Here is a 21,096-nt window from a genome sequence, read left to right on the forward strand (position 1 = left end):
TGAGAAAAAGATAACAGAGGAAAATATGAGAATGGACGAGAAACGGGAAAGCAAGGGGGAAGCATATTTAGATGATAAAAAAGAGAAAGAGAGAAAAGGCAGAGGTAGGGCTACAGATACAAACAGGACACACACACACACACAATGAAGCAGCGAAGGGGGCTGGGGGCTTTCATCTGTTAGTTCGACAAATTGAAACAAGTATGAAGCAGAGCATTGGAGACTACTGTGTATTTACTTGCTATTGACACACACACACACACACACACACACACACACACACACACACACACACACACACACACACACGCACACACACACACGGCCATCAGCGAGCCAGAACAAAAATGTTCTGCCATGATCACAACATCATCAATCAAACTTGCACAGAAGACTTTAAGATTAAATCGCAATATTATCAATAATGTGAATTATTTTAGCAATAATAATAACAATAATAATAGCAACAACACACAGTAGATAGTTATGTAAGATTACAATTAAACAGAGCAACTGCAAGTGGAAATTATATAGAAGACAGAAAGAAACTTAATGGTAGCGTTACTCACCTGCTGTCATGAGACTGCTGTACAGTGGCATAAATATTGGTGTTTGCTCTGTTTGACAGTTATAGGTAAGCACGTATCTAAAGCACTATAAAAATTCATAAAAAAAAATTTAAATAAACAAAAACCTGCAATGTACCAAGAAACCGTTTAGTCAGTGTATTCAGGACACCATGATCCGCCTCTTTTAGGACACACATATACCCTGAGGTGCCAGTTATTGCACACTGTAACACCTTAATGAAGACTGGTACTAAATGTAATAAAATAAACACAAAACCCAGCAACTGTGCAGCGGCAATCTGCCCTAAACCTGCTTTAGGGAAATGAATAGATACAGTCTGCACAACAGCTTCTGTCCAACCAGCCTACAAACCTAAATATATAAATGGTCATCCAGCCGGACACTTTAATGGCCCCCACTGTGAATACGATGAAGACAGCTAGCATGTGGATTAGCTCAGCTGCTGAAGAGACGAGCGTGTACTGTTGGAGGCCTCTCATCTTTTGTGTCTCATACACCCACCTCCTCCTCCTCCTCCTCCTCCTCCACCATGTCTTTGTTCTTCAACCACAGGCAAGAGACCCCTTCTCTAACCCTGCTACTAAGTTAAAATATGTGAAATCAGCAGTACTGAGTCAAAACATAGTTTTCTTATAAGGAAAATCTGGTGTTAGGTTAGGATAATAAAAAAATATTTTAAGATTTACATCTTATATGAAATATAGCTACATATTTACATCTTAATCTATCATTTCCATGAACCCTAGCCACACGCTTACCTCTGGGCCCACCTACCTACTAATGGAAGAACATAGCGCATGTGCCCGTTCTTAGCACACAGAGTTTAGCCACATATCACTATGCTATTTTTACATGTTAAAAATCACTGCTATCCTGTTACACTCTACAATCTACGTCCCACATAAAAAACACACTTATCAAAATGAAACTCCTGTGAAAAATGTGCTACCTCGAGTACCAACTGCCTCCTGGTGTTCTACGGAGAAAAGCCATTGACCATTAAAACTCCAACTACCATTCAATAGTCATAAGTGATAGGGTGCTTATTGTGTTACTCTTAGTTAATATCTAACATCCTAAACATGTTTAAATCAGGGCTGTTCTCCTTGGCAGGTGTACTGTATATAGAAAGCATAAAACACCAGAAAATGCTTAATGTAATTGGCCTCCACAGTTTACTCTTCCACACTAACATGCTAATACTGCTGCTCCACCATCACCACTTGTCTCAAAGTTGCACAGCATATGCTCTGCTGACCTACTAAACCCACCCGCCCCCAAGAGACTGTCCATGCTTTCTTCCTGTTGAATGCCAGATTGAAATTTCAGTTTTCTGTTGTGCCCATATTAACACATACTTTTTCTATTATCAATAGTCTCATATATGTGCATGTCTTCCAGCCCAATTGACATTTAAAAAAAAACCAACCTCCCTAAATCCCATTGTTTTAGATAATTGCAGACCCATTTCCAAACTGCCATTCTTTTTAAAAAGCCTTGAGAAAGTTGTCATTCATCACCTCTTTCAGTTGGTGAAGAGAAACAATGTCTTTGATAAATTCTGGTTACCGATGAAACCACAGCACTAAAACTCTATTACTGAATATATAAAAGGAATGTTTACTGTTCCTCCACTACCTCAACTCATCATCACAAAACCTTATTATTATGTTACATTGTGTTTTGCTTTTTTTTGTCACACTGTCACTTGCTGCTCTTGTTTGCACATTTGCATGTGCACTTTGTTGTCTGCTGTCTGATAACAAAAAAAAAAAAAGTCTTCCTTAGATAGTTAGATAGTTTTTTGTTAATTTATGTTGTAATTTATGTTAGGTCAGTCTGTCTTGTCTCTGCTAGCCAGCTAACTAGGCCTCTTAGTTAGCTAGTTTAGAGTTTTCTGTTAATTTATGTTGTAAATTTATGTTGCATGTAGCACCTTGGTTCCTGGAGGAACGTTGTTTCGCCTCACTGTGTACTGTTAAACTGTATATGGTTGAAGTGACAATAAAGCCAACTTGACTTGACTTGACTTGACTTGACTTGACTACTAATGGCAGTCTTATACACTCGGATAGAGGTGAATATTCTTTTAGTCCTACTAGACATCTCTGACCATGCCACTATATTAACAACAGTATTTTCTCATTCAGTGCCTCACTCAAATTCCCTCCATCTCAATTCTGGCCTAAAACTGTGGTTCTTAGCAACTTGGTAGCAACTTCTTCAGAGAGGTCAGTCATTACATCAGCTCACTCACTAGCGATATCAAAACATATCAGAATCAGAATATGCCAAGAACATTGGCATCATTTTGGACATATCACACCTTGCTTCCAGCAAAATTCAGAAGTCACTTTAAAATTCTATTATTAACATATAAAGCTCTACATGGTCAGACTCCTGTTTATATAGCAGAGCTACTGAGACATTATTACAGCAGACAGCCCCTCAGATTATCTGATCAACATCTCTGTTTAGGGCTGAACGATATATCGCATTTGCGATAATATCGCGACATGATCAAGTGCAATTTTCTAACCGCAAAGGCTGCGATTATACTCTGGACATGTCCAAATTCATGGGCTGCATCCTCCTGAGGCCGCATTTGTAGACCGATTACGTCACAGCGACGCGCCGAAGGCTGTCCAAATTCGTAGACTCCTCCGAATGTAGCCGACAAATGCGTCCTCCTTTTCCCCGAATTTGAAGGATGGGTCGGGTGTGTCCTTCGTGGCCTACCATATCCCAGAATTCATAGCGCGGCCCAGCCAAACTCAAGTTTCCAGCAATGGCGGCCGCTACTAAGTTTTAAAATTACTCATACTAATCTTTCTGGGTCACAAAATAAACTTTTAACATATTTTCAGGCGAGAAAGTAGTTGTGTAAACATCAAATATCTGCTCGGTTTATCAAGATATCCCATATTTGCAAAAGTGCTTTGACGTTTTCAGAGGCGTCTGCTACCCACCAGCTCGATAGCTAGCCGGGAGCTCGAGGGTTACTGATGCGGCCGAGAACGGCACAACTCCCGGCACATCATTTTCAGATCACCGCGGAGTTTCGCTGCTCGGGTTAAACGTAATATATAAGTCACTTAGACAACCTAAAAATGTTATTGTTGGGTTTTTTTCAGTGTTTTGTTTGTTCGTGAGTAAATCGGTTTGGCTGAGATTAAAGTTATTAGATTAGATAAAATAAAACTTTATTAATCCCCCGGGTGGGTTCCTCCTTGGTTTTCACACAGCTGACTAAACGTCAAACAGAAAACTTATTAAACAGAAGTATGAGACAGTCGAGAATTTACTCCAGTGTCTGGTTATATTTTAGATAGCAAGAAGCAGACGGCCGAGTTTATTAAACTCCACCGAGACAGCGGTGACGCTAATCAGAAGGCTAGACCGTCCAATTTCACGCCTTTAAATTTTAAAGGCGTGTTTGTGTGTGTGTTTATACAATTGCTATTATGTTTGCACTTTATGTGTAATGTTACTGACTGCAGAGATCAGTAAGATGTGTGTATTTTTTATTTATTCGTTTTATTTATTTAATATTATTTTTTAATTGAATGACTGTCTAGTAGTTCACAGATGTCGAAAAACTGAGTGTGGTAAAGCCACTGATTTTTTTTATGTATATTTCTGCAATCTGCACATTGTACTGACTTTCATTTTAATGTTTACACCAGGGTTCCTTGTCAGCACTTTATGCTCAGATGTTTGTAAGCTAAAAATAAACTATTGTGTATGTTCAAATATACTGTTGTGATTGAAGAAGTTAAATAAAAATGTCAGTCATCAATTCATGCATCACCTCATGTCATCATAACAGAGGTCTGTCTTCCAGGAAAGAACAGTTTAAAATTAATGTAATATCTCTGGCCATACTATATGATGTATTGCTTGTCTTTGTTTAATAATACAGAAGACAAAGACCTTAAAAAATAATCGCATATCGCATCGCAATCGCAATATTGGGGCAAAAAAATCGCAATTAGATTATTTTCCATAATCGTTCAGCCCTATCTCTGTTCCATCCTCTTATTTTAAAACCAGAAGACACTCTTGGGGTTGTAGCACCAATATCCTGAAATAGCCTTCCTCAGTCCAGCCAGTCCAGCTGAATCTCTAGTTTGTTTTAAATGACTGCTGAAAAATCATTTTATAGGTTAGCTTTACTTTAATCATTCTCCCATTACTTGTTGGTCATAGGTTTAACTATGTCTGGTGGAACATCTATAATTATCTTTAATGAGTGGCTTCTATTCAAACTGTAAAACACTTTAAACTTTAAAAAGTTCCGCGACCCTAGGCAATGATCATCAGGTGCCTGATTGGTGTCTGATTAGCATCTTTGAGCATGGACCCTGCAACAGCATTGCAACAGCATGCCACGTTTGACTGATCTGACACAGCTGTAAATGACTCTCATACTGAGCTAAAATGAGAATAGTGAACAACCCCAGTACGTTTTTTCCCCTCGAAGAAAATCGAATAATCATATACAGTAAGCTCTATGTTATATTGAAATATTAAAAGTTTTGAGAAACAGAGTAGACTTGATAAGATGAACAAGCTTTGCAGTGCACTGACAATCCTTCCACTCTTAATAAAGACTCCTGAGATTCTGTTAATTACACAAGGGGCAGCTTGAGAGAGCTGCCCCTTGTGTAATTGGAGAGGTGAGGGGAAGCAAGCTGGGACTTTACAACATGCAGCGTGCTCTGCTCTTATGTCAGATCAGCAAGGTCTGGTATTAGCATGCTAAACAAACATTCTTTGTTTTTACATTCATCATGTCCCAATCAGCCCAAATAGCAAAGAGAAGGAGTTTGGGTGTTAGGAGGTTAAAGAATTTAGATTTCAAGAAATGGAGAACAAAGTAAAAACTTACTGAAGTGACTTGAGGTTCTTTCCATACGGAAGTGTTGCAGCTGGGCTTTTACATTAACATTTTGTGTGCCTTACTGTTTCCTCTCAGCTCCCATTTTTGTTTCATTTAGTGTGGATGCTGATTAAGCATCCACAGTATTGTTCTTCCACTTTTCATCTTACCTATGTTTTTTGTACGCCATCTCCTTCAACACTGTTCAACCACTGTTAGATTCCTCTTCTTTTAGACATGTGTGCTTGTATTTTTCTCATTTTTAACTTTTATATTTTTTAAATTTTCAACAAACATTTACAATGTATTTCAATGGGAGAATCTTCAAATTCTCATTCAACTTACTCCTCTTTTAACTCTAACTACTTCCACATACACTGACCGACAGACACCATTCAAACTGTAAAATGAAGCCACAACATTGAACTATTCAGCTTGTATTTGTCTTTTTAATATCTTTTATACTTTTTCTTCAGGTCCAGTTTAAGTTTCGTGCTTTTTTTCACCCGTTTCAGAGTTTATAATGGGTGTGTATGGGACAGAATGTTAATGTGAGTGAGACAGGTCAACTGCTTGAGTGGGAGCAAGGGAAAAATTTATCTTAAAATCTTCTCTTTAAACTGCTGCGTTGTCCACAGCGTTTGGTCTACAACCATCATTTTACCCTCAAAATATCGGCACCATTGCCCTCTTTCATCCAATGTTATTGTTATTGTAAAGGATGTTATGGTTCTTTCATAAATGCCACCAATGCACAGTCTCCTCCATGAAACTTTTCCATAGAGTCCAATGTTAAAATGGCTCCCAAAATTCGTCTGAAAATCAGAAGTACGGGCTGCCTTTACACTGTCACCACGTCCATATAATAAATTCGACAGACATGAGAACTGAGAATTCTGTAGACTGGACATTGCTGGTGCTCGCAGTGAAAGAATTTTGTCAATACTACTTGTAGTTTTCTGTTGGGAAGTAGGCCTGTGCGATATGACCAAAATCTCATATCCCGATATAAGAATTCTATCGTCCCGATAACGATATAAATCACAAAAATGTAACATTTTCTGTAAATTCTGTGAATCTCGGGCAGCTCGTCTTGCGGGAAGTGTTTCCAGCTGCGCGTCCTGTAGCTGGAGTCGAGTGTTTTAACAGATGCATGAAACTATACATTTTTAGACATAAGTTGTAAAGGCCGCCGTTTTCTTTGTGAGTATTTATTACACGGTGTGCTGCGGGGAAAAGCCTGTTCTAACGTTTGAGTCTAAGGTTTGTTTTTTAGCACCTGGCGGCTCTTTTTTAATTCTCATCCGTAAAAAATCTGCTCTTTCATCCGTCTGTAGTGTGGTTATATTAAATATAAGAGAAAGAGAGAACTTTAAGAAATTAATATAGCCACCACAGTGACCATCAAAACGATGAAAAAATATTGCCGTAAACAGTTTATTTTGCGACACCACGAAACAAACGATAGTGTAAAATGAAACGATAGACGTTTTTATATCGTCATCCGATATATATCGTTATATTGAACAGCCCTATTGGGAAGCATTTGTTTCGGAGTTACTTTTCTGTTTATTTAAACCAGCAGCAGGCAGGCACGTGTTTGTGTGGGGTGCCATTGGCTGGAGTGGCACCCCACCCCAGGTGGCTCACACCTGCCTGCTTAATGAGCTCTGTCTGTCACTGCCAAGATTCATCTTAAAAACTTATTTTTCAACTGCCACTGTGTGCACAGTGCTTGCTCTACAGCAGGCATCGAGGGCCGGTGTCCTGCAAGTTTTAGATATCACACTGGGTCATCACACCTGAATCAAATGATGAGTTCGTTACCAGGCCTCTGAAGAACTTCAAGACATGTTGAGGAGGTAATTTAGCCATTTAAACAGCTGTGTTGGATCAACGAGGCCTGGAGTTCGACACCTGTGCTCTACAGCCATCATTTCACCCTCAAAACGTGGACATCATTGTTCTCTTTCCAACAGGCTGTCTTTCAAAGCCCAAAGATGTAAACTATTTGAACTGTGTGGATCCAAGTGATGGGAGTATGTTCTAAGTAATCCATAGAGATGCGTTTTATTTTCAGATGTATTTTGGGAGCTTTGTCTGACTCCAAATGTTGTTTTGTCATCATTCAGCTTTTTCTCATCTACATTTTAAACATGTTCAGCTACTTTTCAACTTCTTCTGTGTGAATGTCAGCTTTCAACATTTCTACACTTTTGTTTTCAGGTGAAAATTTCTTTATTTTTCAGCTCATTCAATATTTTTAATTTAACATTTAGCAATTATTTCATTTCAGCTCAAAACAGTCAGCTATCATCAGCATTCCCACTGCAGTTTGTTGAGAAAATGCATTTTCTAGTTTTAGTGTTCTAATGAAAACTACACATTTTGTAATAAACTGCCATGTCTCCAACAGCTTTAATTGAGTCGCACTCATTGGGGAGACTTTATTACACTTGCAGTGAAGTAGAGTGGTGTTGTCAACATGAAAAAACTTCATATTCCTTTCACTTTCCTCTGTTTTCTGTGCAAGTGAAACAGACATAAATGGTGGTAGTGAAACAGAACAGAGAGAAGTGAAACTAGCACAGCTGTAAATGACAGTAAAAGGCAGGGGGACTCTTGTACTAAGAACAAATGAAACAAGTGCATATGAATAATGACAAAAACATATGAATTGTTTTCTTTCATTTGGTTGATTTATTTGACAGTGGCCTAGCTCACCCAACCAATGGTAATTCGAACACTTGTCAGGCATTGACTAAAGGAACAATGACATCTTTCAATGAATGCTTTACTTTAAATAGTGCTCCACACGGCCTCTCTTCAGTGGAACTGCATTCATGAGCGATTAATTCCTGAACAGTACACACCTCACCTCGCCTCCGGTTCCACCACAAAGTATCACCCCAAAAAAGCATCTCCTTCTGGTTGCTAAGCAACTGAAATAAGCGTGAGAGGAGTGTGGCCATCCTTCGGCAAGAGAAAAATGAGGAGAAGCATAAAAGGAGGAGAAGGATGCTCCAGTAGAGTTGAATGTGTTGATAATGAGGTGAAAAAAAGTATGAGCTTCACAAGACAAATATTAGAAAGAACCAAAACATTAGAACAATGTCACCTGAGTCTCATATGCTATATGCCATCCCACCAATATACCATTTTTTAAAAATTACAAGCAGAACTAATTATAAAAAGAATTAGGTACATATCCCAAAAGTGTCTGAGACAGAATTGGGGCAGATAAGCCTTGTTAGGTCAATGCATCTAACACCTATTAGAATTCACCCCCTCTTTTAGCTTAGCAGACTTTAGGACGAGACCAAGACCTTCCAACCATGGCTGGTGTCATTTCAATGTTTCTACACTAGAGCAGGGCGATATGACCAAAAATATTTATCACGATATACATTTGAAAATTCGCGATAACGATATAACTGACACTAGACAAAATACTTTACAACTCCACAACTTTATTATTGCAAAAAAAAAAAAAAAAAACCATCAATGTGTTTTCACTTAAACAAGGAGCTGTTTTTTTATGTGCATTAAAGTTATATAAAAAATTATCAGTGCAAATGCAAATTCCTTGCTGACAGTTTAACCAAAAGACATTTCCACGTTCCACGGCCGACATATCCTCAGCATAACCATGTATAATATCCACAAAACTTAGAAAGTTATGTTGAAGCACAGTATGTATCACTCCGCGAGGCTCCTGCCTACAATAGCCGCAATCCTACGACAATCCATCAAGCGGTGCGGCTTCGTAGCTTACCAAAGTCGTACTAAAACATTTGACAGATTTTCGAGCGTCGTGTACGACATAAAATCGTTTCGAGGTCAGTAAACACAACCAGAATTCATACATAAGGCGCACGGGATTATAAGGGGCACTGTCGATTTTCAGAAAAATCAAAGGATTGATTTTAAGTGTGCCATATTTTCCAAAAAACACGGTAATAATGACGGCCCGCTAGCATGCGCTACCAAAAATAGTGCTTTGTTGTGTATCTGACAGACGAAAGCTAAACCAGTTCCACACCACTGAAGTTGCAGCATTTTTGCAAACCAGTTCTGGTTCGTCTGTTTCATTCCACGATCCACTTTCGCCCTTCTCATTCTCCGTCACCGCCATGCTTTTTCCGGCATGTGCGTATGAAAACAAAGGCACTGCGCATGCACGTTTTACCCATATTCTATCGCGATATTTCATTTTCTTATCATTGCCCAACATTATACTGGTATTACCGTGAACGGTATGATATGGCCCAGCCCTAGTTGACACACCATCAATCCAGCATATCAAATTTACCATTTGAATGACAAGTTGAATAGAAAGTGTTGGGTTTTTCTGGCCTAATGAGAATTAATTTAGAGCACTTCAAGTTAGCTAGTATGAGATATGGACTGTGCCCACTGGCTCAAACACACAACAACAGAGTCTTTTTTTTTTTTTAAACAACCATGTCCCCAGCTACTATTACCAGATGCTCACACGGGACAGGAAGGACGGACAGTGTAGTTTTCATTACCTACACATGGTCACTGTTCAAATGCAGTGATATGTTTAGCTAACTGGGTCAGAAATACTTTGTGTGACCTGATCTAAAGTCAGGACCATCCTTGCCTTATAACGAGCACTGATAAATGAAACTGGAAGGTCAACAGGACATTGAGACTCAAAGAAGTCTTAGCTATCTTCACAACAGAAAAATGAAACAGACATTTTTATGATACTGAAGACACAAAATAATTATTACAAGATGCATTGGATGCATTGCATTGGTTGATTCGCGCCCTGCTGCAAAATCATGCATTCACTTTTATGCCCGCCAATAAGGAGTAGCAGTATTCTCATGACTGATAGCTGTCACCAGATACTATCGCCACATCAGCACTGATACTGAAAGAGACAAAACACAGTGCCTGATGCTCCCCCCCCCCCCCCCCCCATCTCTCAGATGGTTGTGTTTAGTTTTACACAGAGTCTTGCTAATTTTAATCAGTTTGCATAGATTCAAATACATGCAAGAAGTCAAACCTTAACAGCATTTAAATACACACCACATGCCATGTCATTCATCAAACTGTCTCTGTATGTAAAATAGGAAGTCAGAAAGAGGAACAGAGGGTGGGGAAATAATCACTTGCTTCATGTTGTCGTACTGTGGCTGTTAGTCTTCTCTGACGAACGTCTGCCTTTGGCATGTAGCAAATAGTAGTATAATAAAAAATAAATAAATAAAATAGTTTATTTAACATTTAGATGCTGGACCCAAATCATGAATTCAGTGCTCTTGTTCTTATGTTTCATTATTCAGCCAGCTATGCTGAGAAAATGCACAAATCAACCAAACCAACCACAAATACAAGTGGTTAATATGTCAGCATCTTCTGTATGTATTATCTGTTTGTATGTAGTATCTTTATCACACCACTACATCCTGTATACAGAGAAGCTAGTTTCTTGAACTGCTGCAAACACCATCTGCTGCACAAACATGCCAGTATAACATGATTGTGGCCACAGTTGATTAAGTGGTGTATTTTATAAGGCTGGTATCTTAAAATCTAAACAGTCCAACTTCCATTTTACATACTGATATCAAAAAATATGAAAAGACTTCCGTCTACTGAGCTACAGCAAGTTCAGGAGATGGAGTCCATATTCCAACTTTGGGAAGAAAAACAAAAAACAAACACTTTTTAGCTTCTATGACTCTCTTTACCCTCCCTACATCTTTCATCACACCCTTTCCTTCATGACTGCTATAAATTCTTTGAGTGGATTCATACAGGACAATGGATTTTACCTGCATTTCCCTCATCAGTGTAAAGGCAGTGTACCTACACAACAGTCCAAAAGACTTTTCTCATTTGGCCGGGGCAGTTATAGACATGGAAGGTCAGATATTAACCAACCAGCTGTTAGGCTTTGAAGTGTTCTTCTCAAATAACCCTTCAGTCTAAAGGGTGATCAAGGGTTTCTGATGTGAAAGTTCTCCCTGTGTATAGCTCTGTGCAGAAAACCACTCAGCCTGTGGACCTTTTCAGGCAGGGCGGAGCTGTATGCTCTGTCAAAGGTAGAGCTAACTTTTCTGGCTGAGATCATGTTACCAGTGTGCTGCACAGGTTCTAAATAAAGGTTTCTGACCAGTCTGATCTGGCTTTGTGGTGAATGTGTGCTGTGGTTGCCAGTGTCACGTCGCACAGCTGACTCAGAGCATTTCTTATATTCTTCATTCAATCTGAGACAACTTGATTTTATGCTGTAGTGTTTAGTGTGTTTAGTAGAATGGAGGTGTGTGTGTTTAATTTCTCACTACACATGTCCAAATAAATAAACATATGTAAGAGCATATTTGATGTATTTTTGTTGGTATCAGAGTTGTGGACCTTCCTCTCAGTACAGAATCATCATTTCTCTATCCCAGGCTGACATTTTTGAAACATTTTCACAGTAGGAAAAAAAATTCAGTCTTCAAAGAGATTTTATTTCTGATGCATTTATTATTTCTCTGGGGAATATGAAGCTTGGGAAAAATGCCCTGAAGAATGTGTCTGAATCCAAACACAATTTATCACATTATCAGCCTGCAAGTATTCCCCACACAAATTGTTCAATTATAGCTCTGCTGCATTGGTTAGTAAGCAATGTTACACAATCAAAAAAATGGTATGTAAATCTTCCCTTTAAACTTCAATTTCTTATACTCTGACATTTTGAGTATTATAGCTGTGCATCAAAATGACGGTGCCCATTCTGGAGGTCAAGGCAGTTTCAACAGCTTACTGTTGAGGGCGGTCCTCATTACCATTGTTTGTACACTGTGGATTGGTTAGTAATCAACAACAAAAAAGGCATGTGTCCATCAGTCTATATTTTAGGTGACTTTATTTGACCACTAGTCTAAGTTTTTTCTTCCCTACCGCGGATGTACCCAGTGAATGCGCCAAGCAATCTATGAAACCATCAACTCTGGAGATTTCTGGAAGAATCAGGTTGGATATTCCCTTTCTCACACATGGAAAACAACAGAAAATTGCCCACTTCAGACACCTCTGGAAACACCAATCATTGGTTTAGGTGAGGGAACTGACACGACCCCCACTCATTAGCTGTAAAAGACCTGACTATTATTTTCCGCTGTCACAGTCTGAGATCACACATACTCTGTAAAAAGAAGCTGGCAGAGCCTCCATTGGGTCCAGATAGAGTGAGAGCTGCTGCGTGTGCGTGAAAAGACTCAAGTGGTTGGATAAATTATCATTAATGAACCAGATACTCAGCACAAAGCCGTCTGCATAAGCAAATCACGAGCTTGTTGAAAGCAGACAATAGTGTAGTTTTGCCATCTAATACACACAGTGAGGAGAAGGCCAACATGAGCTTCAATTCAGTGTAATCTGCATTAAAATATGCCTCAATAGACAGTTTGGTATACTATATGAGACGCAGGTTTTACTTTTGCTTAACAGAGCAATTTATTACCACCATATTTCGTCATCACGAAAAAAAAATGAGAACATGCATCTTATACTGTGAGACAATTCTGCATAATGTTGCTATAAAGTCATAGTAACATTTGTTGACCTTCTCAGGAAAGTCAAGCAGCAGAGCTGATTAGTGTGCCCTGCATATTTACCAAGCTACCAAGTTTGAAAGAGTTGAATATGCATTAAAAATAAAATTGGTAGAAACTTTGTCAGGAGGTTTTGTTTTTGTTCACAGAAGATTTCCTGGCTTCATCCAAACAGAGGATTTAGTCACAGCAAAATCAGCAGCACTGTAATAAAATATTTCTCTAATAAGTTTATAATTAGGGTTTATTCCACTGTATACAACATGTTTTGTAGCAGTCATGCAGTTTTGTTTTTTTTTATATTCAAGCGAACACTATAATGAAATAAGATGCCCTTTATCAAAACATAGAGCAACTACATAACATGTTGTCTCGCTTTCCTACCCACAAAAGGGATTTGTTGTAAAGTTATTGCTAATCACTTTTATCACCTAAGGAAGATGCAAAAGGACAGGTTTAATGAGGAGTGACGGCTAACTAAATGGAGATTAGATGAAGTACCTTGGCCAGTTTTAAGGGAGGGAATCCCACAAGCTCTTATTTCTCATTGTAAAGGAGGAAATAAGAAGAAATATTATAAGCATATACTGGTGTCAGCCAGGAAGAGGAAGTGAAACTGTGTTATCAATTCAACACCTTGCATGATGTGTCCCATAAGATCAACTGTAAGAAAAGGTCAAGCATGACAAGCTGTTGTGTGTTATCATCTCTAACTGACTGCAGAATTTTTTTTATTTCAAACTCAGATATGTAACAGCACGATGGCGAGGGCACATCGTAGCTGTGGGGTTTCAGTTCCATTCAACGTCCCCACTGTGAAATTTAATGAAATAATATTTACAGCCAGCTGAGACTGTATGTATGCCATTAGTTAAATCTAATACAATGAGGATATGCCGAAAAGATACAAAACCCATGTTCAGATATCCAGTTTGGCTTGACATGATTTTTTTTTTCTTTGACCACATTTAGAAGACACCAATGTCTGACTCACTGAGAATTTTATACATGCTTTTCATAATCTATTGATTGTTCACTTCAAAACTTGCTTACATGTTCTGCAAACGAAGACATTTTTCAGCTACCAAAAACTCAAATCACTTTGATTAAGACAATAAAGGTGACATAATTATTATTATATCCAACTGTTTTCTTCCTAGCTTTGCATGATTTACATTTCAAACTAATCCTTTGTAGCAGACAATTCGTTAATTTCCTGTCTGAAACGAACCATTTTAGCTACTCTACCTTTAAGCCAACTTTCTTCTGACTGGCTGACTCTGGCAAAGAGGAGGTTTAAACCACAGACTGTATATAAAGAAGGGATATAGTTTCAGGGTTTGCAAAGGAAGCCAACACAGATGTGCTTTAAACCTGCATTTCTTCCCTTACAGATAGAAGAAACCAGCAACTCTGGAAGGAAGTAATGGTCAGAACTTCAATAAATGGTGGATGAAAATTACTGATGTAGATAAGTAGACTAGGATATAAGCAGCTGCTTAAAAAGCTCGAACCAAGATTTAACATCCCAGGGCTAAAATTATTTTCCAATTTCAATTTCATTATACACAATATTGTGAAGCTAGTGAAAAGTGACCTGGCTAAGTCATTTTATCTACTGTTAAACTGAAATGCTAAGTAGTAATTTTACAATTTTACTAAAACACTGTAATTTTGTGCTTATATTTGACTTACTGTTATGGGGTTTTTTCTAACACATACATAATTGCAAAGTTTCTTGAAGTATCATGGCATAATTTTTGGGGCTACATTGCACACCCCTAATGCCCAGCTGTATAGAAGTCTTTGGGGAAAAACAGCCCTTTACTTATTTCTTTTTTGATGCCACTTTGATGCTGCAGACAAAGTAGCAAAAGTAGTGAAAGTAAAAGCGTAGTATGAAAAGCATTTCATGAATATGTGTATCCTTGAATGCTTTGGTTAGTAAGACTAGAAAAAAGTTACTCTAGCTCAACCCATCTTCAGATGCTGATAAAAGTGCTGATTGTGCAATTTAACAGACTTGCTAGTGTTACAGTTGTATTATGAATTGTGTAAGACAGCGGTCGTTATCGTTAACTCGGTTTTCCTGGGTCTTTTCACGTGTGTTATGAATAAATATTCTTTTTTTCGGTACCGGTACTAGTTTTATTTTGTTGTATTTATCCGCGACACCTTAAAGGCCGGTCCGTGAAAATAATGTCGGGCATAAACCGGTCCGTGGCGCAAGAAAGGTTGGGGGCCGCTGGTGTAAGACATTTTAGCCTTATTATTTCATTTGGAGCCCCGGTAATGTTTAACTGTCCTGACAGCAAGTAAAGAATAAAATACCAAAACGGTATTCAAATGTCTGCTTAGCCTAATTACAAATATTATACCGTATTTTCCGCACTATAAGGCGCACTTAAAATCCTTTAATTTTCCTCAAAAATCAACAGTGTGCCTTATAATCTGGTGCACCTTATGTATGAGTTTTGGTTGTGCTTACTGACCTCGAACGGATTTTATATGTGGTACATGGCGCTCAAAAATCTGTCAAAAAATGTTTTAGTACGACTTTGGTAAGCTACGAAGCCGACCACTTGATGGATTGTCGGAGCATTATGGCTACCATAGTCAGGAGCCTGAGTAATCTGGGTCTGAAGCTCTGTCCGCGTCAGGTCCTAAAGTCAAACAAACACTGCGGCATCACTGAGAGTTAAAAACTGTCTAAATTCTTTCATCTGTAATAAAATGATCAGTGTTGCTGCTTTATTAGGTGTAACAATTAAGTTTAACATCCAGGCATCCATGAAAACAGAATTTATTAAATTTAACAGAGTTAGAAGTTAGCAGGAAGTTAGCGCACTAGTTTCCAGCTAAACATGATATAGCATGTTCTAACTGAGAGATTTCTGAAAAAATTAAACCGTACAGCTCTGCTGTCACTTCCAAGATAAATGGAGAGAGAAAACTAAACAGCAGGGACGTTTGTAGGGTTACTGAAGTTGGACTAGCTGGTAGGGCTGGGCCATATTATACCGTTCACGGTAATACCGGTATAATTTTAGGCAACGATAGGAAAATGAAATATCGCGATAGAATATGAGTAAAATGCGCATGCGCAGAGCCTTTGTTTTCATACGCACATGGCCGACTGTTGAGTGAAACAGATGAACTAGAATTGGTTTGTAAAAATGGTGCAACTTCAGTGATGTGGAACTGGTTTGGTGTTTGTCCGTCAGATACACGACAAAGCACATTTTTTTGCAGAACATGCAAGCGGCCGTCGTTATTGTCGTATTTGTCGGACTAAGATGCTCTTAAATCTGCGAGTAATCTGGGTCCTAAACTCCGTATATTTCAGGTCAAACGAACACTGCAGCGTCACTGAGAGTTAAAAACTGTCTAAATTCTTTCATCTTTAATAAAACGATCAGCATTGCTGCTTAACCAGGTGTAACTATGAAGTTTAACTTCCAGGCATGCATGAAAACAAAATGTATTACATTTAACGGAGTTAGAAGTTAGCAGGAAGCTAGCGGAAGTTAGCTCGCTAGTTACCTAAGCATGATATTGCATGTTCTGACTGAGAGATTTCTGAAAAAATTCAAACGTACAGCTCTGCTATCACGTCCAACATAAATGAAGAGAGGAAACTAAACAGCAGTGACGTTTGTAGGGTTACTGAAGTTGGGCTAGCTGGTATATAATTATGTGCTACCTGATCGCTAGCGACACAGCTATGTTAGCATAACATAAACAGTGAAGCTGGAGGACGAACACTAACACTTTTCCACTTATAAAAGTTAACGTTAAGGTTCCTGATAGTTAGAGACAAATGCAATCGCATGGCAGGATGCTGTAAACGGACCAAACTTCAGTCAGGAGAACAACTGAGATAATCCATCCACAATACGAGGTTAGTCATTAATATACTGCAACAACATGGGAATAGAGCAGCTGCCAGAGAATTCAACATTGATTCATCAATGGTACAGAAGTGGAGGAAGCAAGAAGAATGAGTTTAATAAAGTTTGATTTATCTGACTGCTTTGTTTCGCTTAATGTGCCTTATAATCCTGTGCACCTTATGGTCCGAAAAATACATACTGCACACTGCAGTTTAATGTTGCAAAGCACCTCTTTTTAACTTCAGTGGATATTATACATGGTTATGCTCAGGATATGTCAGCCCATTTCTACTGGAAATGCCTTTTGGTTAAACTTTCAGCAAGGAATTTGCATTTGCACTGTTACATTTTTATAAAGCTTTAATGTACATAAAAACCAGCTTCTTGTTTAAGTGAAAATAAATGGAAGGTTGTCTTTTTGCGCTAGTAATGTTGTGGAGTTGTATTTTGTCTCGCATCAATTATATCGTCAGTTATATCGTTATCGTAAATTTTCATATATATCGTGATAAATATTTTTGGCCATATCGCCCTGCTCTACTAGCTGGTGCATAATGATGTGCTACGTGATCGCTAGCAACACAGCTATGTTAGCATAACATAAACACTGTGAAGCTGAAGGATGAATGCTAACTTTTTTCCAATTGATAAAAATTAAAGTGAGGGTTCCCAACGGTTAGGGACAAATGCAATCACATGGCAGGATGCTGTAAACGGACCAAACTTCAGTCAGGAGAACAACTGAGATAATCCATCCACAATAGAGGTTAGTCATTAATGTGCTGCAACAACATGGGAATAGAGCAGCTGCCAGAGAATTCAACATTAATGAATCAATGGTACAGAAGTGGAGGAAGCAAGAAGAATGAGTTGAGTAAAGTTTGACTTATCTGACTGTTTTGCTTAATGCGCCTTGTAATCCCGTGCACCTTATGTATGAAAACAGACCTGTTCATCGACAGTGCGCCTTATAATCCAGTGCACCTTATGGTCCGAATACTACGGTATAAGATCAACAGGTACAAGTACTAGGTGTCCTGCTTGAGAATTATATATTAAAAGGTTTTAGAACACTAAAACAATTTTAAAATTACTTGCAGCCAATTGAGAAAATAATAATGATAATTTAAAAAATAACCGAAATACAGTTGCTTTTTAATCATAATTATTATTAATAATATTTTAGGATTTTTGTTGTTGTTAAGGATTCCCTAATTTTTCACTCATTTTAAACCTTTTTTTAATTTTATGAGACATTGAAGTATTTTTCTTTTATTTCCTGCTATACAATCTGTCATGTGTTGTTGCACTTTCTTGATGGGAAGTATGTTTTATCATAAGGTAAAATACACCCATCATTAGCGATACTGTTACAAAACCATAGGTTAGTGTTCTAGGGTTAACAAACGTTCGACACCAATACTATCCAGACATTGAGATACGAATGATCTTCCAGAAAAGTTGATTCAATTTCCCGTCTATAGACACCACATCAGTGACTCATACAGGAGGTCACAAAAGATTTCCCCCCCCCCAAAAAAAAACATCTAAAGAACTGCAGGCCTCATTTAAGGTTGCTTTTCATAATTTAACAATAAAAAAATAAAAAAAGAGTGGACAAAAATGGGATCAATAGGAGAGATCCAAGGTGGAAAACCCCCCCACTCCTGACCATAAAAGAACACAAAGGCTTCACATGTACCAAAAATACATCTTGTTGATCTTGCCGGGGGTGGAGGGGGGAGGGGGGGGGGGTGTTACTGGCCACCCTCTGCCAAAAAAAATTAATCAATAAATAAAAATTGCTCCCCCTACCAAAATTTGCTTATGATTTGGTTTTCTTATGTACCAATTTTCAATGATGTTAACTTTAACAGCAGGAAATGAACTATGCATATAATTCTTTTCTATAATTCTTGCCATATTTTTCAGCTAACCTGTATTTGACAGCAGCATAATAAAACTGGAAATTCTGTTTTTGGTGTGCCACCCCAATATTTTTTAGTGCCCCACATATGGCCACCACTATGAAAAAATTCTGGAGGCGCCCCTGTGTGGATGTGTGTCAAAGCAAGACACAAAACACTTTGTATAAATGTGTGTGAACAGGTGAAGGCAAGTTGTATGAAATGCCTTCAGTCCTCAAGTAGATCAGAATGGGTTATGGTTAATTATAAGGACCCAGTTACTTTCTCCACATAGGGCCAGGGAGGTTTGGCTAACTTCTATCCATCCATCCATCTTCTTCTTCTGCTGCTGCTTATCCGGGGCCCGGTTGCGGGGGCAGCAGCCCAAGCAGAGAAGCCCAGACCTCCCTCTCTCCAGCCACCTCCTCCAGCTTGTCCATGGGAACACCAAGGCATTCCCAGGCCAGCCGAGAGATATAATCTCTCCAGCGTGTCCTGGGTCTGCCCCGGGGCCTCTTCCCAGTGGGACATGCCCAGAACACCTCACCCAGGAGGCATCCTTGTCAGATGCCTGAACCACCTCAACTGGCTCTTTTCGATGTGAAGGAGCAGCAGCTCTACTCTGAGCCCCTCCTGGATGGCCAAACTTCTCACCCTATCTCTAAGGGAGAGGCCAGCTGACTTTCTTCCATTAATAAATAAAATCACAATTTAAAAATGGATCTTGTATTTACTCAAGTTTCTCATACCCCATATCCTGCTTTAGAGTACAGAGCGCTGGAATTACTAGCTCAGACAGTCATCATGGTAAAAGGAAGATGGAATTCCCGAAAGATGCTGTGGATGTTTCTATCGTGATTTCGGTCTAGGTTTAAGGACTGCTACATCCCTACTTAAGAGAATAATCTTTGATGCCTTTCCAGACTTCTCAGGGAGGATTACGGTTTGTCAGGCAGCCAATTCAGCAGCAGCATTAACACCTTTCATTGCAAGAACAGAATAGAATAATAACCCTTTATTGTACAACGAAAAGCAGTGGGAAGGTGAGAGCCAGCTGCCGGCATGCCGTATTGAACCTGTCAAACTAACCTTTTACGCCCATGCTTTTTGTCATGACTATTCAGTTTATATACGAACACACGCACGAATTCTTCAACCAGCTTATTTGTGCCTAAAGGCTCTCTTGCCCTCTCTAGCCGGGGCCAGCTGGCTTTCTGAAAGAGCACATTCTTCCATCTGCTGCTCAGCTCTCAGTCACAGGAGACGAATCCACCGGCTGCTGTGAAGGCACGGAGACACAACATGCCAACTACAACCCTGAGCTCGCTGCGAGTGCCCAGCAGAGGTGAACACCTCAGGTCCGCAAGACTAAGCTTAACATTTCTTAAAAACAAACAAACAAACAAAACAAAAAGCAACACAAAGTTCGCTTCAAGAGCATCCCTGACAGAGGCGACTCCTGAAGTTAAAGGAAGAGGAAACTTGGCAAACGGTCGCTCTGAACTCTGGAATCACCGTTAACACTGACTCATGATGGAGACCATTAAAAGCAATACACTGCTCCCCGCCTTATGCCGCTTGCCAGGACAAACTCATTCCACGGCAGCTCGGGAGCATCCTGTTCACTCTCCCCTGTGCATTAAACATCAGTCACGCGTGTGAGCGCTTCCATTTAAACTGGGCTCAGTGAGTCGTAGCCACTAACTCAACCTGCTAGCTAACTGCTAACAAGAGCTGCTGGCTAACGTTGGCAAAAACTTTAGAAAGAAAAAAAAAAGAGAGAAGTGGAAGCGTTGTGGATGACAGCGTTGACAGGGATCATGTGAGACATCTTACCTCAATTTGCGTATGTAAAGAAACTGGTGAAAGACCTCTTCGTAGCTAGCATTTCTCCTGCCAGCAGTCCAGCATGTGTCTGAGTATCCAGCAGCAGACACTGTGTATGTGTGGACGTGTCTGCAAACGGGGCTGGAAGGCTAACCTTAAAGCTAACTGTTACCAGTTAGCCACCGGCTCGCTAACCTGGACAGTTAGCCCCAGCGGCCTCAAGGTGTCGCTGATTCACCTACAGCGAGCTGCAGAAAACACCGTTGAATAAATCCTGTATGTTGGCGATTTCGAGTTTTTAAATAAATATAGCCAGCAAACACTTTTTTGGAAAGATTTAAGCTCAATATGAATCATTCCTGTGATTTTTATAGTCATAACAATTTGTCATTTATTTTCCCAGTGTAAAAAAC

At 39.2% G+C, this 21,096-nt stretch overlaps 1 protein-coding gene across 7 annotated transcripts in view; it reads right to left on the reverse strand.

Annotated features, from left to right (window-relative positions):
* The window catches only part of LOC113026206 (suppressor of tumorigenicity 7 protein homolog), a 59,423-nt gene extending 38,543 nt beyond the window's left edge, over positions 1–20,880 (reverse strand). For 3 of the 7 annotated variants that reach the window (XM_080304557.1, XM_080304556.1, XM_026174716.2), the window contains exon 1: positions 20,693–20,832. The gene's annotated coding sequence lies outside the window, so the exon portion shown is untranslated. Of the gene's footprint in view, positions 1–20,692 lie in introns of all 7 variants that reach the window. The other 4 variants (XM_080304554.1, XM_080304551.1, XM_080304550.1 and 1 more) reach the window with 2 other exon arrangements.
* Positions 20,881–21,096: the final 216 nt, after the last annotated feature.

Source organism: Astatotilapia calliptera, chromosome 7 (genome assembly GCF_964374335.1).
Source record: "Astatotilapia calliptera chromosome 7, fAstCal68.1, whole genome shotgun sequence".
Classification (NCBI taxonomy): Eukaryota; Metazoa; Chordata; class Actinopteri; order Cichliformes; family Cichlidae; genus Astatotilapia; species Astatotilapia calliptera.